This window comes from Danio rerio, chromosome 7 (genome assembly GCF_049306965.1).
Source record: "Danio rerio strain Tuebingen ecotype United States chromosome 7, GRCz12tu, whole genome shotgun sequence".
Lineage (NCBI taxonomy): Eukaryota > Metazoa > Chordata > Actinopteri > Cypriniformes > Danionidae > Danio > Danio rerio.
Window position 1 is genome coordinate 28,944,731 of NC_133182.1, and position 27,320 is coordinate 28,972,050.

The 27,320-nt window shown below is 36.2% G+C and overlaps 1 protein-coding gene across 3 annotated transcripts in view; it reads left to right on the plus strand.

Annotated features, from left to right (window-relative positions):
- The window catches only part of dok4 (docking protein 4), a 97,496-nt gene that overhangs the window by 2,332 nt on the left and 67,844 nt on the right, over positions 1–27,320 (plus strand). Inside the window, exon 1 of one of the 3 annotated variants that reach the window (XM_073908557.1) lies at positions 21,417–21,467. The exons of the other annotated variants lie outside the window; for them this stretch is intronic. The gene's annotated coding sequence lies outside the window, so the exon portion shown is untranslated. Of the gene's footprint in view, positions 1–21,416; positions 21,468–27,320 lie in introns of those variants that run through there. 3 annotated transcript variants of the gene reach the window in all.

Here is a 27,320-nt window from a genome sequence, read left to right on the forward strand (position 1 = left end):
TACTTCATTCGTGAAAGCTGTAACATTGAATTTCAACACTGGAGGGTTTGATGTTTCCCTAAGTGAGTCTGGGCTCTTGTCCTGCTGACCTAGGCTTTCTCCTGTATAATCCAACTCATGTAATTAAACACAATTTGATTAGTGGGCTGAAAAGACACTGTTGCTGTGGTGGGGGAGTTGCATAGTGCAAACATACTATATATGTGGCGGAATTTAATACTTTTGCGTGGGTTTTCTCAGTAATGTGCGTGTGTGCTGTGCATAATTAGGAAACAAAGTGTATTTTCTACTATTAGAAGGGATGCAGTGATAGCAGTCTATTGACGACTTTCAAAAGGGCAGTTCCTAGAACTAAAGGCAGAAATATGAGATTTTGTTGCGCTTTATTTGCCATTTATTTAGATTAAATATCTTTAAATTCAAAGCACGGTATACACTCCCCGGCCACTTTATTTGGTACACCTGTTGAACTAGTCGTTAATGCAAATTTCTTATCATCCATCACATGGCAGCAACTCAATGCATTCAGGCATGTAGACATGGTCAAGACGATCTGCTGCAGTTCAAACCGAGCATCAGAATGTGGTAAAAAGGTGATTTAAGTGACTTTGACCGTGGCATGATTTTTTGGTGCCAGATGGGCTGGTCTGAGTATTTTAAAAACTGCTGTTCTACTGGGATTTTCATGCAAAACCATCACTAGGGTTTATAGAGAATAGTCCAAAAAAGAGAAAATATCCAGTGAACGGAAGTTCTGTGAGTGCAAATGCTTTGTTGATGCCAAAGGAAAATGACCAGACTTATTCGAGCAGATAGAAAGGCAACAGTAAAGCAAATAACCACGCACTGCAACCAAGGTATGCAGAAGAGCATCTCTAACCTCACAACACGTTGAACCTTGAGGCGGATGGGCTACAGCAGCAGAAGACCACACTGGTTATCTAAGAACAGGAAACTGAGGCTACAATTCAAACAGGCTTACCAAGGTTTGTCAGTAGAAGACTGGAAAAATTTGGTTGAACGGGAGATTTGCATAAGGGATGTGCAGCTGACAAATCTGCAGCAACTGTGTGATGCTATCATGTCAATATGAACCAAAATCTCTGAGGAATATTTCCAGTTCCTTGTTGAATCTATGCCACGAAGGATTTAGGCAGTTCTGAAGGCAAAAGGGTGTCCAACCTTTTACTAGTAAGGTGTACCTAATTAAGTTGCCGGTGAGTTAAATCTAGCCCAATAGGAACTACAGTGGTGTAAGTGTACAGGAAGCACCGGCACAGTATTTTAAAGTGTTACAAGACACACATTCAGAAAGCTAATTTTAGCACCATTTATGTGTTGCCTTTGTCTGTGGCATTGTGTTCTTTTCTAAGCCTCTCTGATTTGTAGCACTACAAGTAGGTAATTTAGTCTTCCTTTTTGCTATTTTAATCACATAACATACGCCTATATTCCATCTTCATTACCACAAAACACACAATGAAAACAGCTTTCATCAAAGTGTCCTCTACTCCAGTTGTTGAATACAGTGCTTGATGTCACCGTCGGCAGGCTGAAGTCACTGAAGAATTTATAGTGATTGTGTGAATGCAACCACAAAATTGTCTAGGGTAGTTTGTTTTCGTGGAAGTGGGTCTAGTGGTTAGTTCTTATACCTAAGTTCTTGTAACCAAATGATGCAAACCCCTTATATAATTTTCTCTCCATTAGGGCTTCACAATATGTTGTTTCAACATCAATATTGCAATGTGTGCATCCACTATAGTCACATCATAGGATCTGCAATGTTGAATCGGGATTATAAGTAACCACATTTTAAAACGTATGATGTGTGAACTCATTGAAAAGTTCAACAGAGTGAAAGATTTTCATTTAGAAATGTTTAGTCATTTAGTTATGTTTTTCAAGCTAATTTAAACCCTTTGGCCACAAGGAGTTATGGCTCTATTGTAATCATCTATGCTTGTAATTAGTTTATTATGTTTTATGTTTTAAAGGGATGAATTCTTTCCAAATAGAGTTTTTTAAAAGGGATAGTTAACCCACAAATTACTATTTATTATTTACTCTCCCTCAAGTGGTTATACACCTTTATGAGTTTCTATCTTCTGTTGAACTGAACACAAAAGAAGATATTTTAAAGAGAGTTGAAAACCTGTAACAATTGACTTCAATAGTAGGAAATACAAATACTATGAAAGTCAATGGTTACAGGTTTTCAGCTTTCTTCAAATTATATTGTTTTGTGTTCAACAGATAAAAGAAACTCAATCAGGTTTTGAACAAGTGCTAACTGTCCCATTAAGTTATTATATTATATTATATTATATTATATTATATTATATTATATTATATTATATTATATTATATTATATTATATTATATTATATTATATTATATTATATTATAATATAATATAATATAATATAATATAATATAACCGGGGTGGGTTGCGGCTGGAAGCGCATCCGCTGCGTAAAAATGTGCTTAAAAAGGTGGCTGTTCATTCCGTCGTGGCAACCCCGGATTGATAAAGGGACTAAGCCGGAAAGAAAATGAATGAATGAATGAATATTATATTACTGTATATTGTATTATTCATTCATTCATTTTCTTGTCGGCTTAGTCCCTTTATTAATCCGGGGTCGCCACAGCGGATTGAACCGCCACCTTATCCAGCAAGTTTTTTGCGCAGCGGATGCCCTTCCAGCCGCAACCCATCTCTGGGAAACATCCACACACACATTCACATTCACACACACTCATACACTACGGACGATTTAGCCTACCCAATTCACCTGTAACACATGTCTTTGGACTGTGGGGGAAACCGGAGCACCCGGAGGAAACCCACGCGAAGGCAGGGAGAACATGCAAACTCCACACAGAAACAGCGACCCAGCGACCTTCTTGCTGTGAGGCAACAGCACTACCTACTGCGCCACTGCCTCGCCCTATATTATATTATATTATATTATATTATATTATATTATATTATATTATGTTATGTTATGTTATGTTATGTTATGTTATGTTATGTTGTGTTGTGTTGTGTTGTATTGTGTTGTGTTGTGTTGTGTTGTGTTGTGTTGTATTGCATTGCATTGCATTGCATTGCATTGCATTATATTATATTATATTATATTATATTATATTATATTATATTATATTATATAAGGCTGGGGCCGATAAACAATATTATATTGAATTGCTATAAAATTTATGACAATAACAATGATAAGCTCTGGACTTTTTTACTCTATATTGATCTAAGAACCAATCACAAAGCAGAAATGTACAAAAAAGGCAATCTAAAAGTGTGTTGATATTAATGATGTACTGAATTTTTGGCAACCGAACATTTATCGGCCAAAAATGTTAATGGAGCCTCTAATTTTTGTGGCTTCAGTCATTGTTGGGGTACTCTCTTTTTTTTTTTTTATCTGAAAGCATTAGTCACTTAAATCGAAATATATTTTGTTATCATTTAATATGTAAAATAATAATTGAGAATGCATTTTTGCCAAATTGCTCTGCCCTAATATTATATTATATTATATTATATTATATTATATTATATTATATTATATTATATTATATTATATTATATTATATTATATTATATTATTAATTTTCTCTTCGGCTTAGTTCATTTATTAATCTTGGGTTACCACAGCGGAATGAACCGCCAACTTATCCAGCATATGTTTTACGCAGCGGATGCTCTTACAGCTGCAACTCATCACTAGGAAACATCCATACACATGATATACTCTTATTCACACTCTTACACTACGGACAATTTAGTCTACCCAATTCACCTGTACTGCGTGTCTTTGGACTGTGGGGGAAACCGGAGCACCCGGAGGAAACCCACACAAATGCAGGAAGAACATGCAAACTCCACACAGAAATGCCAGCTGACCCAGCTGAGGCTCGAACCAACGACCTTCTTGCTGTGAGGTGACAGCACTACCTACTGCGCCACCACGTTGCCTATATTATATTATATTATATTATATTATAATATATTATATTATATTATATTATATTATATTATATTATATTATATTATATTATGTGATATTATATTATATTATATTATATTATGTGATATTATATTATATTATATTATATTATATTATATTATGGTCACACTTTACAATAAGGTTCATTAGTTAATGTTAATTAATGTATTTATGATGAACAAACAATGAACAATACATGTACTACTGTATTTGTTCATGTTAGTTAACGTTAGTTAATGAAAATACAGTTGTTCATTGTTAGTTCATGTTAACTCATGGTGCATTAACTAATGTTAACAAGCATGGACTTGGATGTTAATTATGCATTAGTAAATGTTCAATTATGATTAATAAATGCTGTACATGTGTTGTTCATGATTACTTCATGTTAGTAAATGCATTAACTAATGAACCTTATTGTAAAGTGTTACTTATTATTATTATTGTTATATTATATTATATTATATTATATTATATTATATTATATTATATTATATTATATTATATTATATTATATTATATATGCAACAAATGGAGAGATTGGCATCACCCTGGAAAACATAGCTCTCTTGACCATTAGCTGCTTTAAAAAAAAGGAGAACATAACAGGCCAAGATTGCAGTCAAGAGAGATAAATGGCTTTATAAGTACAAGCAGTCCATTGGCTTTTGTAATGAGGTCTATTACATTGCTCTTTACGTACTACTAAAGCTTTTGTGGGTTTTTGCAGCGTGCATAGTCACCTGAGTCATAGATGTTATCCAAACATCTGTCCTCGTGCGTGTGCGTGTGTGTGTGTGTGCACTTCTGCATTTTGTCTGAAGGTTGCAGCTGACAGCGGAGCAGTGTGGGAGTCGGCTGGTTTTGGTCGGCTGGCTCACAGTCAGAAAGAGAGAGAGGGAGAGAGAAAGATGAACACTCTGTAATTAGCACCCGCGGCTGCATGCTGCATTCCACCTCTGTAAATTACAGAGTGGCCTGCTTGCTCTGCCAGACCCAGCAAACCTGCCTGTGTGAGTGGATCCAGACCCCCCTCTTCCCCTCCCTCGGCCTCACACACATGTAAAAGAACTACAGCTTTACCTGCTAGCAGCCAACTTTGCCTTCTCTTTCAGTTCACTTCCACTATGTTTGTTTCTGTACTGCAGTAATTGGCGGTGGTGGAGGCTCCGTCTCTCCGGGGCTCGGCCTGCATTGATTTGTTTGGATTTCTGCTCTCCTCCCCGGAGCTTTGGCGTACATACGCGCCACAGACTCCCTACACTGCTGTCTGTCATGTCTGAGCGGCATATTTAAAGAGTTTTTGTGTTTATTGAACTGCACATACGCTCAAATGCAGAGCAGTGGGATTTTGAGTTGTATGTTTGTGGGATTAAGAAGCATTTGGGTTTGAAAATGGGCTTTGTTTTGAGGGGCTCAGCAAGGCTGAAGGTGTTAAAATATTGAGCCTGCAAAGGGGTCTTTCTTCAGAGCCCATGAGTGAGTTTAAACTGGAATGTACTGTAAGTAACCACCATAGACATTGTGAAGGGCAGGTTTAATAATCAGATGTTCTTGATGCTGCTAATATACGCTGTTCTTTCTTGCTTTAATCATAGATATTTATATCATAGATGTTTCATTAGCTAACGTTTTTATGAGCTAGATAGATAGATAGATAGATAGATAGATAGATAGATAGATAGATAGATAGATAGATAGATAGATAGATAGATAGATAGATAGATAGATAGATGGATGGATGGATGGATGGATGGATGGATGGATGGATGGACGGACGGACGGACGGACGGACGGACGGACGGATGGACTGACAGAATGTATACATTATAATATATATTTCCAAGTCTGCATTTATTTGAAATGGATGCATGGATGGATGGACGGACAGACGGACGGACGGATGGACAGACAGAATGTATACATTATAATATATATTTCCAAGTCTGCATTTATTTGAAAGTAATTATATTCCAAAGTAATTATATTTATTTATTAAAATATTTAAAATAATTTTTTTCTATCTATGTTTTTAGAATGTGATTTCAAAGCTGAATTATTTCAGCATTAGGGTTGTAACGGTATGAATTTTTCACGGTATGATAATCGTCTAAAACAATACCACGGTTTGACGGTTTCGCGGTATACGGTATGTTACAAATGTTACAAAATAATAGAACAGTGAAGCAAATTTGACTTTTTCCAAATAATATATTTTTAGTTACTATAAACAACACCACTTACAATGAACAAATAAAAATAAGAAAATAATAAATAATGTGTCAAAGTCCAAATAAAGTCCAAATAAACATGGTGCAAATCCTCAGTAAAAAATAGATATAAATATTTACTATACTATAAATAGTTACATAACGAAACTAGATTCAATATGGAACATCCTTAGGTTTTATGTGCCAGCATGGATATGGTTGTCTGCAATGCAGACAAACAGCTGCATCTTCATTTGCGTCTTTTGAAAACAGCAAGAGCAGCAGTTCGTCTTTGCTGTGTCACTGTTTTGTCATGTTTCTGTGCTGCTGTGCATGCAAAAGTACTTAGTATGAGAATTATTTCATGCAAAACTTTTTTTTTTTGCGTTTTATTTAGCCGCGCATAAATGTATGCCTATCTCTCATTCTGTGTTGTTCAAAAAGCTTGGTCCGCAAACAAAAGCGAAACCTATGCTTATTGGTTGTGATATAGCGAGTTTGAACCAATCTGGGCATGGAGGAGGGACAATGCATCAATGTATCATGTCTGATTTGTCCGGAGACACAGTGACGAGCGTTTCTTTGTCAAATCAGCGTTGTCAAATGTTGATGACGTAACCGCACTGATTCCGGAGCCTCTGAAAGTCCGCGAATGTTACAGAACTACAGCACTGGAAAGCTGAGATTCTCTTCTTTATGCCAATCTTTGAATTGTATGAATCGGATCAGCGGATCAAAAGTTATTAAACATTTAAGAGCAATACTTATTTTTAGCCGCGGGCGGCTGTCTCGGTCTTTAAGGGTTAAAACCGTTGATATGCAATTGTTCATGGTATGATAATCGTGCACGTTCAAATCGTGGTAAACCGTCATACCGGTATATTGTTACAACCCTATTCAGCATCCTTATTCATTGTCTGGTGATTCTTCACAAACAAATCCAATATGCTGATTTGCTGTTCATTAATCATGTATAATAATAATAATAGTATTTAAAATCATTGATATTAGTAGTGTTATTATCATCATTTATTTACTATTAAGTGTCATTTTCAGGATTTTTTGATGAATAGGATGATGCAAACATCATTATTTATATGAAATAAAAAGCTTTTGTAACATTATATACTGTACCATTTAAAGAGCCCTTATTATGGGTTCTATGCAGTGTGTAACACAACTCTAAGTGAATGAAAACATCCAGCTGAGTTTAAATCTGAGAGTGCACAATTTAAAAAAAATCTAGATTCAGACGCCTTTAAATGATTCGTCGTTCGTCCAGATCTTTTGATCATATCAACGTCAACACGAAACAATACCAAATATGAACTGCTGGATCGGGTAAAACATGACATGCGCCTTTCCCTTCAGACACTAGTGGAGTGGGAGGGATCATGGGATTGATTATGGCTTGAAGATTACTATCACTGTGAGATGACCAGACATGTGGCTATGGGGAATAAAAGGTTCATTTTCACAACAAAACCAGAGTATAGCCAACCGCGTGCTGTGTTTGTTCCGTTCATTTTTCTGATGATTGATACAATAACACATCTTGCAATGCAGAATTTGCTGGTCATTTGTTAACAAATTAAGGATCAGCAAAGATTACTAATGTATGGGACTTTGTCAGTAACTGTTACACAGTTTGTATGGATCAGTTTCTTCTTCTTCCAGATGCTGTAATTGTTTCTCCTTCCAACACAACGTGAAGTGTGATTTAAAATGGTTGCCTCATTTTCTGTAGTTTGCAAAATATGCATTTAATTGTTTGTTGCAACTTGTAATCCCTCAACACAACTTGTAATCATTTATCTGTTATAGATTAGTACTTGTAATGTATTTCTTAGGGTAAATCTGTATGGGCTATTTCACATATCACGACAAAACCGTGTTGAAAATGTGGGTTCTTCTTCATTTACCGATTAAAATGCGTTTTGTGCTTGAGATCTCCTGCTGTTTGTTGCAATGGACATCATCAGCTGTTTCTCACACACGCGTGACACAGTCAATTTTTAAAATAACTTTTGCTTCTGTGCAGATTAATACTGAATGTATGTCATTGGTTATACTTGGGGTTATGGTTAATAATAGAGGAATATGCTGGTGTTTAACAGTATTGCTTTAATGCATTCCTGCATTGGGCTCTCACATATTCTGACTGCTTAACCATGCTGGTTGTTTCTCTCTGTCTCTTGCACTGAATGCAGTCGACCAATCACAACAGGCTGGGTTATTGGACCAATCACCGCAGATTAGCCTCATGCTGATGAGGGGTTTGGAAACAAATGAATCGCTGAATAAATCACATTGGTATAATTAGGTAAAAATAAATGCATATTATAAGACAATAAAAGTGTTTTTGACCTGTATGCATATTAGCCTGTTGTTGGAGACCCCCAAAATCAAAATATGACCTTTTATAAGGCAAAATAGGGGCTCTTTAAAAGCTTGGACCCTGTAGAATTTTTATTTTTGGTAAAAAGATTATAAAAATCCATAATTTTATTAAGCAAGGATGCTGTAAATTGATCAAAGGGATGACAAAAACGTTTATAATGCCACAAAATATTTTTATGCCAAATCTTCATTAGAGAAAGCTGAAAAGATTATTCTCAGCTGTTACAAAGTAATAATCAAATAGTTTTCTTTTGACCAGCAAATCAGAATATTAGTTATTTCAGACACACCATGAAATGAATCAGCATTTTTGAATGAATCATTTAGTGACTCACGTATTTATTCTTTTTATTTAATCTTGATTTGCCTGGTCAACAAACCAATTGGTCTTTATAAGCGAGTCATTGAATGATTTATTAAGTCAACCTGATCTTTATTCATTTAAATTAATTAAATAATTGTAAAAATAGACTGCAGCAAGTATAGATACTGCAGTAAACGAGTTCTAGTTCATTTTTAAGTGTTTCTAAACAAAAACGTGGTCTTTATTTTGATTAAATTATTAACAATATTAAAATAAATTATTAACAATTAAAATATATATATTTCTTAGCTCAGCAAAAATGTGTAGTAGCTGTGTGTGTGTGTGTGTGTGTGTGTGTGTGTGTGTGTGCGTGCGTGCGTGCGTGCGTGCGTGCGTGCGTGCGTGCGTGCGTGCGTGTGTGCGTGCGTGTGTGAGACATATCATGTGTAGTCTGTAGTCTGATGGATGGGACACAGTAAATGGCTGTGACCCTGACAGAGGACCCAGCTGAGGGACCAAATGAGCTTTGCGAGATTGTGTGTGTGTGTGTGTGTAAGGGGAGATAAAGTGCAGGTTTGTGTTTTTGTGCCTGTGGGACAGCACACCATATAGGACAAGTGACCTCCCTGATCCTTCTGTCTTAAACCATGTGCTGATTTGATCTTGCTACATACTGTATACTGAACTACGTTTTTTTACCTTTCAAAGCATAAAATGTACAGTCAGTAAGTAGCACTTCTGTGATGGATGTCTACTTTATATGGTCAAATAAATGTATGTTTTATTACATCATGCCTATATTTCATCAATCAATATTATGCTTATGTAACATACTGTATATGTCCGTCTTATAGAGTGTCTGTATTGTTTGTATTTTCAGGCTGAGCACTGTTTTGTTATTGTATGTCTCTGTACCCAGACTCAAATATAAAGCGTTCATAATGTTATTTCTTTATGGTCTCATCTGGCGAACTGCAGCTTCCTGTTTATGTCAGTACTTCCTGTGTTACAAACTACATCTTGCTATTAATGTAAAGGACCAGCTGATGATAAACAATGATGCTTGAAGATACCATCAATATCATTTAGTCTATCTAATTTAAAAAAAAACAGCCTCATTTAAAATTGCTACCATGATAGATTATGCTTTGCTGTAGGTTGTTCAAGAAGTTCTTGCGGTAATAATTTTTATTTCAGTATTTTATTTTATTTTATTTTTTTGCTTTTTTATTAGATTTGTTTCATACTTGTAAAATGTGTAAGCTGTGTGATGTGGGAAACACAGTTGTAATTACAGAATCCAGTCATGAAAATGTAATTAGTTGTATAACGTGTGATCTCAGAGTTTGGCCATTTTTTAGAATAATAAATCAAAATTACATCTAATTAGACTCCGACGAGGACTAGAGTTGCTGAATATTAAACAGCAGGAAGGCTATCCTAATATGAAGCCTGCATGTTCTGCATATAAGAACAGATCTGTTTTGTTTCACTATACATATACTCAAGCACACGCAATGCTCTTGTTTTTCCTTTTAGCACCTGCTTTTTCATTAAATGAGCACAGGATTACATGAGCTTCATCTCCAGAGATACTTTTACCATCATTTCATAATGTGGGAAAGACTGTCATCATTTCATGTACATATTGGAGCTTACAGTGTTTTTACAATATCCTGCCACAATGAATGTTTAATTTAACTTGAATCAATTAAATTCAAGTTAAATTCAAATTAATAAAAAAATGAATGTATACTGAATTTTGAAAAGTACAGGTTTTTAAACTGGAAATAAGATTAAATAAAACAGAATTTGGCGTTTCTGTGTGGAGTTTGCATGTTCTCCCTGCGTTCACGTGGGTTTCCTCCGGGTACTCCGGTTTCCCCCGTGCTCCAAAGACATGCGGTACAGGTGAATTGGGTAGGCTAAATTGTCCGTAGTATATGAGTGTGTGTGTGAATGTGTGGATGTTTCCCAGATATGGGTTGCGGCTGGAAGGGCATCCGCTGCATAAAAACTAGCTGGATAAGTTGGCGGTTTATTCCGCTGTGGCGACCCGGGATTAATAAAGGGACTAAGCCGACAAGAAAATGAATGAATGAATGATGGTGAGTAAACAGTGAGTATTTTTTCCGCTAAGCTATTCCTTTAAGTATTGAAATTAAGCTTTTTCACACTCTTTATAATGAAGTTTGCAAGGACTGCTAATTATAATTTAAAGCATACAAAAAGCGTACAGTGACTAAAGTGATCTTCCAGTAATGTGTTTTAGCAGCAGAGCTCAGGTCCGTGACCCGAGCTTTTGAAAAGCTCTCCCCGTGCTGCATCTGACATTGAGAGGGAAAGGCTCTACATTATAAGTTCAGCTCTTCTGCCAGGCCTGGGCCCTCCGAGAGCCCCACAGCAGTTAGGAGACATCAGACAACATCCATAATTTATGACAGAGATAGAGATGCGGCTTGCGGCTTGTTTTTGTGTCTAAGTTGTGCCCTGGTGCACTCCCTCTGTAACAAATGAATAGTGAACGCATTTCCTCCTGCTGTATTTCCCTCCGTATCTCTCTCTGTTCCCTCGTGCACCGCTGTTATGTGCGGCCTATAAATCAGCTGGGAGGTTATAAGATTACAATTTGACACTAGGCCCTCTTTTCCTCATAGAGTTTATAACTTTATTTAATTGAAGAAATTATGAGTAACGATAGAACTACGGCAACAGGTTTTGCCCTGTTTATCAAGGTGTCCTCCATGTTACGTGCGAGTAGTTTTAAAAGTAACAAATTTGGGACCAATTTGTAAGGCCGTGAATTTCTGCAGTGGTACAAGCTGTAGTATTGCTCAATGACTAAAGAAACTGTGTAAAATTTCTAATCCAACTGCCTGCAGTTCTATACCAATTATGCAAATAAGCGCAGTTATGATAGAAAAATATGTGGGAAAGTGTCACTATTTTGTGAATTACTTTTGATTTAACATTAAGGTTTAACTGCTCCTTTGTGCAATACAGTACTGTGACACAATAGCAATGCTTTCCTACATATTTTGCTATTCTGACTGCACTTATTTACACAGTTAGGATTGAAGAAGGATTGAACTAGAAATGTGAAACTTTTACTCAATAACATTTATTTGGTCATTTGGCAATGCTATAGCTGCAAACCAATCAAAACCAATCAATATAAAAAAAAGTCCTTTTCCCACCAAATGTTCAGCATTGTTGGGTATGTTCAACATGAATGTGATTGGCTCTGAAGGTCATGGTTTCACTGCCCATCAGTGATGTTTAAGATGTGCTCGACAATACATTGTCAGAGTGCACTGATCTCTCAGTATGGGTTACTGTTGAGCACAATGTAAAAAATATACCGAAATATGCATTTATTTAGCAAAATGTTAATTTCACCTCTTTTGTTTTGGCTATATGTAATACATATGGCTGGATTTTAGTTTGAAGTTTACTAAAAAATGATGAATTACAGACCTTATTTGTTAAAATTGTCTCTGAAATATCCAAAAACCATTGTAACAGCCGTGTTTCCTCTAGGATTTTTTCAAGCTGTGACGGCAGGCCTTTTACACAGATCTACAACTACCTATGGCATTATTTCAATGTCAAATGTCATGACCGCAGTATTACGGGATCACATTCATGTAATACGAGCATGTGAATCTCTATGTTTACATGTCGATTTCTTCTGTTCGTGCTCAAAACTTCGTCCACGCCCCCTGAAATATAAACTGCTCAAGCGCCGATTTTCTTGCACGCTCTTAAATAAACGATGCTGAAGTGCAATTTAGTGCTTTATGAAACAAGTATGTCTCCAACATTTATTAGATTTGCTAAGAATATTTATGAATGTCTCCAATAGACCTACAGAGTGGCATTAATGCGCCCCGAAGTATACTGCCCTTAAGTACTATACTTCTCATCTCAACTGAAAGCTACGTTGTGTTTGCTAGCCTCACACATCACGCATCTGTCAGTCAGTTAGTCAGTCAGCATGTCACTTTAAAAGGTTAAACAAAAAAACAACGACTGAATGCTTTGAATGAGAAGCTGTAATGTAGCCGTGGCTGGATGAAATTTGGTGTGGTGCCCTGCCATAGAAGAAAATTGTAGCGGAAACCATGAAAAGTGTTATATATTTGTCTGACTTATGCACTTTCATTATGACAAATGTTTCAAAGAAGGTTCAAATCCAAATGAATAAACAATTTAACTAGTTACATAGATTGTGTTCCTTGTCACCATCCTAATAACATCATGCCCCCTCAATTTCCAGTTTGAACGAGGAAGCAATTAAATATGCTTTTAATATGTTGTGCATTTAATTAGACTACTTTATCAACTTCAGAATGATAGTATAACAAAACAGCACTGCTTCTTCCCCACTTGATCACTTGAACGACTCAACGGCGCGTCAAAGAGACTTGCTGACTCGTCACAGATAAAAATCCAATATCTGGCATGCTAAATATTCCAGACCAGTCAGCCAACTTGACCCCATGTGGGATCAGATGTAGTGACGAGCTACAGCAAATGAGAAAGCAATCCATGAGCTAAATGGCCGTTGTTTTCAAGAGCTCAACAGAAATGTCTGTGATTGGCAAAATTGCTTTACCCTGCGTTTACAAGGACACAAGGGCATATTAAAGCCACATCTATCAGCTGAGCCTTGCAGATATATGAGTGATCAATCTGCTGACAGATCGGCTGATTGAGGATGCTTTCAAACGCTCCTGTGATGCTTTTGGAGATCTTTCAAAAACACAAGCAGCCAATAGTCTTCAGCCCTTTTTGACAGCTGTTCCCTCAACATTTCATTGGCTGTGATTTGGGGGCTGGATAGAGCTGTTGGGTTTAAGAGTTGTTGTCAGATCATGTAGTGTGTGACTAATTATAACCTACCCATCCCCCCCCCCCCCCCTTCAGATTTTTTTTTTTTTTTCGTGCTGCCGGCAGGTTTTATTTATTCACCCGACCCGTCCGTTCATGCTAAATATTGATCTGCAGAAAGCACTGGTACATGGGTTCACTACCCGTGCTAGAATGAGGAAATCACAGATATGTTGCGAAATAATTTCGGAACTTTGGAGTGGGCGGTCTAACAATATAGCGCTTCAGAGTCCCGTTATTTTGGATCAGCATATCTGTGATACTTATCTGTAGGTCAAATTACAGTTACCGACTGCTACCGTGTTTATTCAGAAATTTATTTGCGAATGCAGAGCTCTAGTGTGAATTAGACTTAGGCTTAATGAAGAAATCAACGTACATGATTCCCCACTCAGTTACAGAGTCATCCAACTACTTCTTTGTTTGTTGTGAACATGCACCCTCTAGTGGCACAAATTGCATACTGTGCCTGTAAAGTACTGTATAAACATTCAAATATACAAGTCACAAAGCAAAATTTTGTGAGACTTTATTTACAAACATGTTCTTTGTGTATATTTTGCAATATAGAATTATGTTGGCTAGCCCTGTGCGTATATGACGGCTGCAGGTTCAGATAAGGTTACTGCTAAGGTTTTCTTATCACAGATGCTCTAAGCTGCTGTGAGGAAATAACTGCACAGATTTGAAGTCTGCCTATATGGCTAAATAGTGCGCATGTAAATGTCTCCTCCTCGCGCTCTCTCGTTCTCCTCATCTTTCCCCCATTTTTCCGACACATTGATTTTTAGCAGAGAGTGCCGCATTGTTGTGGCTTGAGCGTTTTCCTGCGTGATGCGCGTCTGTCACTTCTGCCCGCCATGAGAGACAATCTTCAAAGCCAGAAGCTCCAGAATGCTGACACGAACAATCTCCCAAGTTCTGACATTTTCCCTCAGCCCCCTGTTCCTGTATCTCGCAATCTGTCTGTGTCTCATTTCTGCTTCCTTCATCTTCCCCATCTCCTTCTCTTTCACCCTCAGTCATGCGAGGCTGTCAGGGCACATCTGTGTAAGACAGAGAGCGAACATGAATAGGAGACAGAAACACTGTTTGAGGAAGATAGACGTTTTTTCAAGGAATAGGACTAATTTGTTGCCTGAGCTACCTGAAAAAGAGGAACAGATTGTTTCTTTAAGAGAACAACTGCAATCATTCCATACAGCCATCAAGAAACACTGAAAGTAATTCCATATTTTAGGACTTTTTGTTAGGAGTAACATGGGAATATGATGGGAGTACTTCTAAATATTCAGAAAATGAGTCTCATTGACTAATAATTTCATTAAATGCTATGTATTTGTATATAAAAAACCCTTTACTTGATCAATTTCTACCTAATTTACAACATGTACATAAAAACATTGAATTCAATTCATCTTTATTTCTATAGCACTTTTACAATGTAGATTGTGTCAAAGCAGCTTAACATACAAGTTCTAGTAAATTAAAACTGTGTCAGTCCAGTTTTCATGCTGTGTTCACACCAGTCATGGAACGCGCAAATTAATAGGCGCGTGAACATTTTGAGTTTACTCACTTCATTCGCACGTCAAATTCACTTCACAATAGACACAAATTCGTGTCATTGGCAGGGCTTTTGTCTGCCCAGTGACTCTAGCCATGGTGCTAAGTGGCTAACATGGATTTTATTGAGAGAATAGCAATGTTTATGGGCTTTAGGAAGGCTGAAAAACAGCGTAGATTCATTCAGCATCATGTCTAAGGCCACTAGATTCTTTCAGAGGAGCACCCAGCTTTGTAATTCATCAACTCCTTCAGTATTATACCTGGATGATTGAGGCTTTTAACGGTGCTTCCAACTGAGCAGAGCCCAGTTTGATAAACTGTTGTCCATTGTAAGCAAGAGGATTTTCCCTCGGGACACCAACAAGAGGCACTAAGTCATAATCACTCTCCTACAAGAGCATCATTCGTGCCACCTCATTTGTGTGAAACACGCGGCAGGATGTCTATTTACATCTTTGCATTGACTTAAAATGGAAATTTTTCAAGCTTGATGCTTCATCCGAGTCGGGTGTGAATGCAACATCAGAGATGAAGTTCAGTTTAGTTCAATTCAGCATGGTTTAATTTTCACTTCTGAGAGTCCAAACACTGAAGAGCAAATCCATGGAGGCGCAACTACACAAGTCCCAAACCAAGCAAGCCTGTGGCGACAGTGACGAGGAACAACTTCACCAATTGGCGAAAGTGAAGGATAAAAAAGCTAGAAAGAAACCAGGCTCAGTTGGGCAACACCTCTGGCCAAACTTCTTGTGCAGAGGTGTCTAAGGCTGGAGAACGCTGGACGTCCATTGTGGAGAAGGTCCAGGTCTGAATTGGTCTCTGGCGGGGGTACAGGCTGGCCCATGGATCAATGTGGAGACTTGTCTGTCACTTTTCAGGAATCATGCTCTCATGCTCTCCATGAATCTCTTCTGAAGCTTTCTTCTAATGTTGGTAAATTAGGAGTAGTCTAAATCAGTGGGTGTGTCCACATGTTTAGTTATTTGCATAAAACAGACGCCAAACAATCATCATTTAAGAGCTTTCTACAAGTCTTAATTTACAACTATTTGTTGATCATGTGTAACATATGGCACTATATACAGATGCTTTTTCATCACATCCTCACACAATGCCTAGTGTTTCGTTCTCAAAACTAGCTCAAACACAATAAACACCTTTTATACAGAGCCAGATTGCACACCTCTCTGCTGTGTACTATACATGTGCATTTGCATTGATAGTCAGCTAAACCTCATAATGCAAGAATGAAACATTCAATCGAAAACAATAACTAGAATATTTTCTGTTTCTCTGAACTTTTTTTTCTTTTTTCATTTATTATTGTATGCTTAAAATGTAACATGGTAATAGCAAAAAAATGTGACAAAATATGTAGATTTTTTTTTTAGGCAATAAAGTTGTACCTTAATATTACCATATTATTCCATTCATGTTTTTACTATCCCCACATTATTTGACATTTTACAATTTTTTTTTATATTTTCACAAAATTTTCGTTTATGGTTATATTTTGGAGGTTCAATCCACTGTCTACCCCTGATAAATCAAGGACTAAGCTGAAGGAAAAAAAATAAATGTATAATTATATTTGAAGAGTTCAGATGTGGGCGACGTGGTGGCGCAGTGGGTAGCGCTGTCACCTCACAGCAAGACGGTTGCTGATTAGAGTCCCGGCTGGGTCAGTTGGCATTTCTGTATGGTGTCTAAAGACATAGGAGATACGCTATAGGAGAATTGGGTAAGCTAAATTGGGTAAGCTAAATTGTCCGTAGTGCATGTGTGTGAATGAGAGTGTATGGGTGTTTCCCAGTGATGGGTTGCAGCTGGAAGTGCATCTGCTGCATAAAACATATGCTGGATAAGTTGTTGGTTCATTCCGCTGTGGCAACCCCTGATTAATAAAGGGACAAAGTCAAAAACAAAATGAATGAATAAATAAATGAGTTCAAATGCAAAACTATTTAAGTACCATCTATTTTCACTTTAAATTAGCATTTTTCTCAGGTTTTTGTGTGTAAGATTAATATTTTTACAATTAAGGTGATTACTAAAGTGAAATAACTAATAGGAGGCTGAGAAAAATGCTCATTTTGAGAAAAAAAAACTTTACACGGCACTTTTAAGTTTTTACATCTAAACTCTTCATTTTATTGTCATTATGTCTGTGCATGTGCAAGCAAATCCTTAATCATTCATTGTTCATGTTGTGTAATTCTATTTACAATATATACCATACAAAACAAATTCTTCTTTCATGAAAGAAGTTACCATAAAAATCAAACTGACACACATCTAGTTTGGCAGCAGCTGAACAAGACACTTTCATGCTAAGAACAGACAGGCTTCTGAACAGGCTTCTGAAACTTTGACTCTTGAAATGCGCAGACAGACAGAAAGGTTGTTATTCTGAGGTGTTTTTTAGGCGTTTGGGTGCTGCTGTGTGAGAATGAAACCTGCCGTCGACTCATCAGCAGAGTGTCTCTGCAGTCTCACAAAAGTGCCCTACAAACCTCTTCCTTCGCTCATCCTCCCCGTAGAGCTGGCAAATTAGGATAACTCTTCCTTTAGGCCTAGTTAACTGAAAACGTCCCTTGGAATTTGCTATTGGATCTGGCCTGTCTCAGTATTCCTGACTTATTCATCGCTTGATCATGAATACTCAACTAGTAGCGGCAGATTTGTGTGTAAGGCAATTTTAATGAAAAGACTCGCTCGGAATAGCTTTAGACTTGGTTGTGTCTCAATTGTCAAAGCAAATGCTCACAAGAGATGAGAAAGGAAACAAGGGAGAGACTTCAGACAGAATGCCTCGGCTCCACATGAGCTAGACGAGGCTGATGGCCCAGCCAAATGCCTGCTTTGTGTGACAACAATGCTGGTGGTTTGGATGCGACTGAAATATGCTTTCTCTCGCTCGGAGTCCAGGTCTCTTTCTCGCCGTCACCTCTTTGTTCGTTCGTCTCATGCTGTTTGTAAGATGACGTGATAAATTCTAGGCTGTCATAACAACTTCATTTGCCCCTTCATTAGTTCTTTCCAGAGGGAATAGACTAAACAGATGCAAGTAGAGATGGCTTCTGTCAAGTTGCTTTCTTTGCGTCATAAATGCCGATTATGAAAGGCAAAGATAAAAGATTGGCTAACTGCAAATGAGAAACAGTGCTTTAAACGTTGTGTAGTATTGTTCTTTGTGTATAATTACATAGTCTTGAAATAATGGCACATTTTTGACTTTAATTATAAGCAATTATTTATCAGTAAATATTATTTCCTGTACAAATCTGCTTGGGTATATTAGTTGGGTAAAACTTGAATAGGCTGATTGTAAGACTATCTTGACACCTATAGTATCATGACATGGCACATGAATGAGATTGTATGCATGCTTATGACTACTGTCATTAAGTGTCATTAGCTTGGTTGTCATTTTAAATCAAAAGGTGATATTGTGTGAGCTGACTTTGTTATGGTAACTTGACAATCAAATACATGACTTTGTCATGACAGCTTGACAATTTCCAAGACAACATAACTTGTCATAAGTCTGTCATAAACATGATCATCATGAGACTGTTGTGTTTAGGGCTGCACAACATTGGAAAGATCGAACATTGCAATATTTTTTTATTCTGTGATATATTGCAACTATAAATACAATTTCGCTAGATGACTTGAATAACTATTTGGAAAAAATTATAATTTAAGATTGATTGGGATGATTCTATAAGGAAGTGCATCTGGATAAAATATCATAAACAATCTACAAGCATAGATGATAAAGAAAAAAATCTAATTAAATAAACAGCATTTGATTGTTTTCCGATGAGTCTAACTGTATTCAGCATACAGTAATTGAATAATCAAATGTTAATAAATTCTGCATAGTCTTCGTTGTGTAAACAATTCAATAAAATTAATTGTTATTAGTTACAAATCGTACAATTTCTTATGTGTTTATGCTTTTAAAATCCCCAAAACACTTGTGAAGTGATAAATTATAACCCAGACTCAACATTGCATGTAGTGTCTCTTGTTAATCGCGGGATTAACGTTCTAAAAATAGTTTGCAATAGTTGAAATCTACGAAGTTATATAAGTATATTTTTTTTAAGTATATGTTTTTATATTTTTTACATTTACCTTCCTTTAGCATGTCCAGAAGTCCAACTTTTTGTGCGATGGTTAGCATCTTCCTCTTTCTCTTGGGTACCACTGCAGGTGCCGTGAGACTGTGAAAGGTGAACCACTTTATGGCGAGGGACACCTCTACTTGCTATGTGACTATTGTGAATGATAACTGTGATTTTGATGCTGAAGCGATATATTGTGCAGCCAGTTGTGTTATGAATATCATTATTGCATCATCAATGTTTTAAAAATTCATAAAAACTATTATACAGAGATCATCTAAAAAACATTTAAACTTTTTATGTACACAAACACTGCACTCAAGGCTAAAAAAAGTCTGGTCCAGTTTTTGGCTAGTCAATCAGTGTATTTCTAGATATGGTAATGCACCTTCCTTTCCATCATGCACTATAAGCAGAGGACTTATCACCACAGACTGGGGCACCTGACCAATCAGAGCAGAGCTGGCTCTCAAAAAGGTGTGGTTTAGAGAAACTAGATCCTTAAATGAGTTTCAGACATTCTTGAGAAAAATATGTTTTGCCGAAGTGTATATTATTAGAAAATTGAAGTCTTTTGTATTATTGCACTGTTTAAAATAATTCTTGCTGCATTAATTTTTTTGTTAAATCAAATTAACTTGTCTAGTCATCTTAACCTATATCAATCAGTGACTATAATATTAAGTTAAACTTTGTATAACTTAAAAAAATGAGTTGAAACCCGATTAACTTTAACTTGTAATAAGTTAAAGCAACATAAAAATATTTGTTGTCTTAGCTTTCTGTTATTACATTTTTTACAGTGTATAGGAACCTTTAAACTAGCATTCAGGAACAGTTTAATGTTCATATCTCAGAAACATTCCTACATTTGAGATGTCTCAAAACACTTAAATACCTTCCCATATTTGTTTTTACTGACACCAAAACAACTTTTGTGTGGTTTAGTATCAATTTCTACATAAAAACTGATGAACTGATGTTTGTAAAGCAGAGAAGATCAGGATAGATGGCCGTACAAGATCTGTCATAATGATTCTTTCCCAGACAAGCCTTTACACTTTGTCACCTCTCACTATTTGCAATGTGTAAAGACTGGAGCGCTGTTAAGGAGAAGACAGGGACTGGCTCGCACGTTATTGAAACATCTCATTGCCCTGCAGAATTAACAATGTTTAAATGTGTTTAATGGTTCCAAGGCATAAAGAAAGCCCTATAAAGTTAAAAACCCATAAATGTCTCTTAGATGATAGCAAACTACGTCTTTCCCTCTCTGTTCATGCCTGAGGGGGTTTTATGAATTATAAATGTTTTTTATTTGTTGTTGTTCTGCAGCAGTGTTAGGGAGATTTGGAAGTGTGTGTGTGTGTGTGTGTGTGTGTGTGTGTGTGTGTGTGTGTGTGTGTGTGTGTGTGTGTGTGTGTGTGTGTGTGTGTGTGTGTGTGTGTGTGTGTGTGTGTGTGTGTGTGTGTGTGTGTGTGTGTGTGTGTGTGTCCTGTTTATTGAAGGCCGTCTAGAACAAGAGCGACACTTGAAGTCAGATGGGCTTTTACTCAGAGTGGCTTCACTGTGTCAGAAAGCAGAGCCTTTTATTCCCACTCAATAAGTGAAATTCAACTCAATATGATTCTGAAACTTCTTGTGCACACACAAGTTTCCGTCACCTCTCATGATGTTAAAGGGATAGTTCTCATGTAACTGAAACTTTTGTCATTAATAACTCAACCTTTCACTTGTCACAAACCAGTTTTTTCTCATACACAAAATAAGTTATTTTGAAAAATGCTGCAAACTTGCAACCATTGACTTCCATAGTGTTTATTGTAGTCAATGCTTACAGTTTTCTAACTTTTTTCTAAATATCTTCTTTTGTGTTCAGCAGAAAAAGCAAACTCATAAAGGTTTGGAACCACTTAAGGGAGAGTAAATGGTACGAAATGTTTCATTTTTAGTTGATCTCTATAAATCCCAAAAGTTTTATTGATTGTTTATTAGAGTAACAAAAAAAGCGTACCTAGACCACCTGTTCAATGAGCGGTTCGTTTGTGATGAGAACATGATTCAAACTAAAACAGACCCAACCACAAAAAGTACTTCACCTTTTTGGACTAATCCTGCTGCCGTAATCCCATGTGCTGCATATTATAAGATGTGGAGGAAAAATATTTGCCAACAATTTTAAACGGAGAGAGAGAGGGAGGGGGAAACATTACCTGATGGGTCATTGGTAATATTACCAAAAGATAACCATGCCACAGTTAAGCTAAATTCGTGCCTCGTCCTGAAGTGTCTTGCGATGCTCCTTCACCGTTTGCAATGCATTAAAACATTGTTTTCCAGCTGCAGCCGTGCTTCATTTTTGAAATTAATAGTTTGTCTAAAGTGATGTATACAAATTATGTAGTATACTATATGACTGACTAGGGATACAGTCAGCTAGCACAGTTGTCCCTCCATAAAAAAACATTTTGTGTTTGTCAGTTTGTTTACTTGCGGGAGTTCCATTGGCATTTTTTTTCTGGCTTTAGGAAATTTGTTAAATAACATCTGGCCAATGAGTGATGTGGATTTATTCACATGACTGCAGTTTGTTCGGACCGAAGCAATTAGTGTGGTGTAAAAAAAAACCAAAAAAAATGTGAGAGCACCCTAGCATTATAAGTTATTTCCAAAATACAGATATCAAGTCATCAGGTGTAGTTGTATTCATATCACTTTATATATATATATATATATATATATATATATATATATATATATATATATATATATATATATATATATATATATATATATATATATATATATATATATATATATATATATATATATATATATACACACACACACAGTTGAAGTCAGATTTATTAGCTCCCTATTCAATTTTTTTTCTTTTTTAAATACTTCCCGAATGATGTTTAACAGAGCAAGGAAATTTTCACAGTATGTCTGATAATATTTTTTCTTCTGGGGAAAGTCTTATGTGTTTTATTTCGACTAGAATAAAATAAGTTTTTTATAAAAAACAAAAAAAAAACATTTTAAGGACAAAATTATTAGCCCGTTTAAGCTATATTTTTTCGATAGTCTACAGAACAAACCATCATTATACAATAACTTCCCTAATTACCCTAACCTGCCTAGTTAACCCTAATTAACCTAGTCAAGCCTTTAAATGTCACTTTAAGCTGTAGAGAAGTGTCTTGAAAAAATATCTAGTCAAATATTATTTACTGTCATCTTAACAAAAATAAAATAAATCAGTTATTAGAACTGAGTTATTAAAACTATTATATTTAGAAATGTGTTGAAAAGAAAAAAATCTTCTCTCTGCTAAACAGAAATTGGGAAAAAAATAATTCAGAGGGGCTAATAAATCTGAGAATATATATATATATTTATATATATATATATATATATATATATATATATATATATGAATTATTATATATTATATATATTTATATATATATATAATTATATATATATATATATATGAATTATTATATATATTTAATTTATATATATATATATATATATATATATATATATATATATATATATATATATATATATATATATATATATATATATATATATATGAATATAATCACAAATTAAAAGCATCACAATGCTACATTTTTTTTTATTTCTTCCAGCCCTAATAGAAATCTAATTTATGTCTGTGTTGATTAAACGTATACCATCAATGAAATATAAGTGGCTTTGGTTAAACATATCTACAAAAAATGACAAAAGTGCCTTTAATAAGTCAAATCTCAATTTCCACTAGTCCATGAACAAATGTTGAATACATTATTGTGGCTGATGTCAATGTATATATCATTGAAGAATATTATTTTTAAAAAATGACTATGAAAATGCTAATATTTAGTTTTATTTCCATAAACCTAAAGTCGAATTAGTGGCATGAAGTTTTAAGTTATGTGTAATACAGTACTGAAGCATATAACTCAAAATGCCGCATTCTGTTCAGTTTGATTTAGTTGATCCAGTGAAGGAATATTCCTTACATCAGAACTTGTCCAGGAGCCATAATTAAGCCAGGAGACATAATTACTTCTCTTTTTTGAGTTTAGAAATATATACGAGAGCTCATGAGTCACGCAAAAGTTTGGCAGAATGCATGCTTGGAAACTCCCCAAAGATGAAAATCCTCTTCAAAAAAACATTAGCTGTAAAATTACATTTCAGCTAATTTTCCATATACATGAAACCACCACGATGAGTTTTTAAAACAATTCTTTCCTTTCATTCAATTTTGATCATTATCTTGTCAGAAACAAGCGCATGAACAAGAATAATAGGCTTCCCGTAATAAATCTTCCTTGTTTTTACGGTGAGCGTGTATTTGCATACTTGTGTGTTTTGTTTGCTTTATCTCTGTCGATCTGGTAAAAGGACTGGAGACAAAGTGTCGCGTCAGGCTGTAGAAGGGCTGCTGAAACCAGTTGTCTGTGTGTGCGTCTGTGTTTATAGCTGCTCTGTTATCTGTGTTAGATAGAGGCTCGCAGACATCATGTCTCATCTGCCTGTGCTTTCCAGTTGTGTGTTTGTGTGTGTGAAGCTGTTGTTAGGACTGTGTAGAGTAGAGCCTGGAATTTTTCCACAGGAGGTCAGAATCGGGGCATATAAACTAGAGTGAGGCGTCTTCATTCTGTTCCTCCGGCTTTTATTCACTCTTTTTTTTTAATCTATTTTTGACATATCTTTTTTTCATCCCCATTCAGACGTTTTCTTGTTTTGCGTTTGGCCTCTTCTGAAGGAGAGTGGCTCTGCTCTGGATGTGATTTCAGAGAGGCTGTTTCCTCCATCTCATTTCACTGAATAGTGGTGCATTTATGATGTCTCTTGAGTGCTGTGATGTGTTTGTGGTTTCTGGTGATTGCTTACTAAATGGTGGAAATGATGCTTTTTGAACAATGAAGCATTGTTTTAAAGTGGCTGAAAAATTGTTGTATAATACGGTATTTAGAGAGTTGATATACGGATGCTAATATGCCATGTAGTGCTGTGCAAAAGTCTTTGACACACTAGATTATTGTTGCATGATACTAGAAAAATCTGACGTTGCGATATTTTATTTTTTGCTATTAAATATTGCGATATGAATACAGTTTCATCAGATGCCTTTAATAAGTCTATTTGAATAGTCAGATTGATTGCAATAGGGGATTGAACCACAAATATAATAAACGAACAACAACAATTACGAATTCATAAGACAGTATTCAGACAGATACAGAAATGGGAAAAAAATCAACTGTAAAATAACACTGCATCTTCTTCATTGTATAAAAAATAAATAAAATGTATCTTTAATAAAGTCAATTTCTTAATGCTTTCACCTCTCTTGAAATGTTCGTACAGTTACAGGCCTTAAAAACACAGGCAGACTAATAAAGGCAGACTTCCACTTTAAAGAGCCCCTATTATGAGTTTTTGAAAAGGACCTTCCATGCAGTGTGTAACACAGCTCGAAGAGAAGTGAAATATCCAGCTAAGGCTTAAATCTGAAAGTGCGCCGTGTTTAAAACTATTGATTCATCTATAAAAAAGTCGACTCAAAGTGACTCAAATGAATCGTCAGGGTAACAAACCTTTAGCCAAGTCGGCAATAAGGAACTCAAGCTTCGCCTGTTTGTTGCGCATACACATACACTCTGCACTCTGACTACTTCAACAATGTTGATAAGCCATGATGGGGATTTCTCTCTGTCTCACACTAAACGCAGTCGACCAATCACAACAGACGGGGTTTGGGAACAAATGAATTACTGAACAAATCATATGGGAGTCGTTGGGATAATTAGGTAAAAATAAATGCATATTAAAAGACAATAAAAGTGTTTTTTGACCTTGCATGCATATCAGCCTGTTGTTGGAGACCCCCAAAACCCAAGTATGACCATTTATAATGCATAATAGGAGCTTTAAAAAAAAAACCATGGCTTCTTGTCAACTATAAACTCATCTGCGATGTGAATATTGAAGATCGATGCTGAAATGATATATTGTGCCGCCCTACTTCATATCTTTCCCAAAAAAATCTGCATAAAAGAATCTAACTGGCTTTTTATAAGTAATAGCAATAGTACACTGTAAAAATATTTGTAAATTAGCAGTTTTGCATATTTTGTAGTTCATGTTTTTTTTTTTTTTTTTCGTTTATTTATGCTTTTAAAATGCGTTATGGAACCTTAACCTTTATTCCAACAACATTTTAACCTTGAGACCCTAAACCTAAAAACCTTACTTTTTTTAACATTTTTAAATGTTTAAAGGGATACAGTATATTGTCTGGGTTAGTGTTGCATATTACGGTACAAAGACCTTGTAATGTAATGTAATGTGTATTTATATAGCGCATTTATTGTGTATGGCCATACACCCAAAGCGCTTCACAATCATGAGGGGGGGTCTCTCCACACCACCACCAGTGTGCAGCATCCACTTGGATGGTGCGAACGGCGCCAGTGCGCTCACCACACACCAACTATTGGTGGAGTGGAGAGACAGTGATAGAGCCAATACGGTGGCAAGGGATGATTGGGAGGCCATGATCGTAAGGGCCGATAGAGGGACTTTAGCCAGGACACCGGGGTTACACCCCTACTCTTTCATGAGAAGTGCCATGGGATTTTTAATGACCACAGAGAGTCAGGACCTCGGTTCAACGTCTCATCCGAAAGACTGCGCCCACTGACAGTGTAGTGTCCCCTTCACTTTTACTGGGGCATTAGGACTCACACAGACCACACCCCCTGCTGGCCCAACTAACACCACTTCCAACAGCAACCTAGTGTTCCCTAGTGGTCTCCCATCCAGGTACTAACCAGGCTCAGCCCTGCTTAGCTTCAGTGAGTAACCGGTCTTGGGCTGCAGGGTGACATGGCTGTGGACCTTGTAATAAACTGCCAGCAGGGGTGGACTGGCCATAGGAAGCACCTGTTTCCCGGTGGCCTGATGGTTAATCTGGGCTGCCTTAAACCTCTAAAAAAAATTTTTTTACACATTTTATTAGATATTTTATGACTATGAAATCAATCAAGTCATATTATTAAACCATAGAGTTGAATTCTCAACATCAAAAGTCGACAGAGCAGAGATCAACCTCCCATAATGTAATCCACCACCATGAATAAATGGAAAACACTTGTGAATCAAAGTAACAAATATATTTAGCAGTTTTATGTCCAGAGATAAAAGTGATTATGACAGTAATAAAGATATAAAACAAGGAATTGGTTTTAAAAAATCCAAATAAAAGAGCAAATAATAATGCTGGTTCAACACAATATTTTGCTAAAAAAAGGTTCCTTATATATATATTTTTTTTTTTTTTGTACCTTCACAAACATATCCAACTGTTTGTTTTCGACATAACACTGTGTGTATTTGACAGCTTATGCACAGTAGGACTCGAGAGAAAACTTAATTTAATACTCACACAACATGTGCCATCTGACAGCCGGCTTTCTGTGCGTGCTCTTCGGGTCTGTGTGTAAATAGTTTTTCATGGGTTTAAACTGACAAGATTTGAAATTGTATCATAAATGACTGCAATATCATCTGAGTGTGATAGACATACTAGTCAAAACCAGAATGTTTTTTTTTCTGAAATTCAAAGGCTATAAAGCTCTGCCTTCTTCTAAAGAGGCAAGATGCAGCAGCTCATTTGCATTTAAAGAGCAACACACAAAGTAGTGTGTTTCTGCAAACAACTCAGTCCCCTCCTATGGTCTTAACCCAGGTTTTCTAT